The sequence below is a fragment of the Triticum aestivum genome, chromosome 7A (genome assembly GCF_018294505.1).
Source record: "Triticum aestivum cultivar Chinese Spring chromosome 7A, IWGSC CS RefSeq v2.1, whole genome shotgun sequence".
In the NCBI taxonomy this organism is placed as follows: domain Eukaryota; kingdom Viridiplantae; phylum Streptophyta; class Magnoliopsida; order Poales; family Poaceae; genus Triticum; species Triticum aestivum.
This window is the reverse complement of record NC_057812.1, coordinates 552,076,640-552,078,870: the sequence shown is the minus strand read 5'-3', so window position 1 is coordinate 552,078,870 and position 2,231 is coordinate 552,076,640.

The following is a 2,231-nucleotide window of genomic DNA, read 5'->3' as shown; positions in this document are numbered from 1 at the left end:
GATGATATGGGTAGTACAAGAGTAGATCTACCACGAGATCAGAGAGGCTAAACCCTAGAAGCTAGCCTATGGTATGATTGTATGTTGTGGTTGTTCTCCTACGGACTAAAACCCTTCGGTTTATATAGACACCGGAGAGGGTTAGGGTTACACAAGGTCGGTTATAAAGGAGGAGATATCCATATCGGTATTGCCTAGCTTGCCTTCCACGCCAAGTAGAGTCCCATCCGGACACAAGACGAAGTCTTCAATCTTGTATCTTCATAGTCTAATAGTCCGGCCAATGGAGATAGTCTGACTGTCTGGAGACCCCCTAATCTAGGACTCCCTCAGTAGCCCCTGAACCAGGCTTCAATGACAATGAGTCCGGCGCGCAGTATTGTCTTCGGCATTGCAAGGCGGGTTCCTTCTCCGAATACATCACAGAAGAATTTGAATACGAGGATAGTGTCCGGCCCTGCAAAATAAGTTCCACATTCCACCGTAGAGAGAATAATATTTTTGCAGATCTAATTTGTTGGCTTGTTTTGGCAGCATGACGTTATGTCATGGCCCGGTGATTATTCGAAGCGTTCCCTTTAACCAGCCCCGCACATAACGTGAGGCAGTTTTTCGACACGTCTTGTCAAAGCAGAGATCGTGTCCCCTTATTACGGGATTCTCATCAATACGGGCGTGGGTAACCCAACCGTGCCATCAACTGTGGCGCTTGGGGGATAAGCGAGTTTTACCAGGCAAGTGGGGACGCTTAGCTTCGTCCGCCCATATAAAGGGATATGGATTCACCTTTCTATCCACGCCTTTTGCCTCCTTTGCTCATCCGTTTTCCCTAATCGCCGAACATAATTATGCAGGCCGCCACGAGCCAATATCGTGGTATCATCGGACGGCTCCTTGGGCTTGTCGGACATGGATAGCGATCCAGTCCCGACCGCCACCTCCCCTCATCCTGTCGATGACGCTGAGGTGTTGTCTCAAGAGGCACCGGATCGAGGGGAGACAGTCCCGGAGGCGCCTCAAGGCGACCTTCCGGGCTCCGGGAGCCGAGGGGACGGGGCCCTTGAGAGCTCCGAGTTCGGCCCTCAGCCGAACACCGCGCCAGACCCTTCAGCGATTCCGGGCTCGGGCAGGCAGCCTCCTTCTAAGAGGGGCAAGACGCCTGTGCCGGTGACCTCTGTCCATCCAGAGGCGCCGGACAGTCTACTAGAAGCGCTTTGCAGCGCTTCCATCAACGAGGAGCACCGCACTATCATGAGTGCGGTGATCCAGAAGGTTCAGTCCGCGAAGAGCAGATTGACTGAAGCCTGTGCCAGCCTTCTAACAGGCTTCGAGCTAAGTGTTTTCAAATGTAGTAGAAATATTACCGCATAGACAGTAGCCCCTGATGCTTTGTTCGGTGTTCACAAAGAAAAGCTGAACAGAGGATCAAATAATATCAAAGGAGTCTAATATAAGTGTGTCAATATGCATATGCAAGCTTCGCTGTTGGCATCCACCGCACTAGCTGCGGAGGTCGCCGTACTGAAGCAGGACCTCGAGGGGTCCAGGAAAGAGCTCGGCCTTGCCAAGAGGCAGCTCGAGGAGAACAAGGGTAAGTAATACCCTGTCTATAGATATGTATATATAAAAGAGGACGCGATTGCAAAATGATAGGATCATCGTATGTTTGCCAGGGGCCACGACTGAGGTGGCGACCCTGAAGCAAGCGCTAACCAAGGCTGAAGATAAAGCGGTCAAGGAGCGCACCGAGCGAGAGAAGCACGAGGCTCGGGTGGGCGAGGTGCAGCAAGAGCTCCAGGCTCTCATGGAGAAGCACGAGGCATTTGAGCTTGACTCAAAGACGCGGGAGTCTGAGCTTGCCGCGGCCCTCGAGAGTGTAAAAAGTGCCAAGGCCGAAGCCCAAAAGGCCCTCCAAGAGATCGACACGATGAAGAAGATAGCGACGGGTAAGGCTTTCTATATGCAAAGCAAGCATGTAAAAGTAAATTACCGATTACTTACCCGAATCCGGAGCTCTCCAGGAGCATTCGCAGATCTGCCCCATAGTGTGTCCGATGCCGCACAATTTTACCAGGCCGAGGATGGGAGCTCAGCGGAGAAGCTGTTCTGGTCTCAGTATGCTGAGGCCGAACATCCGGTGCCAATGAGCGACCAGCTGAAGCAGATGGTCGAGCTACATAAGGCGGCCGATCAGGCCATGAAGAGCTTTATAGTCCGGCTGTGGCCTGGCA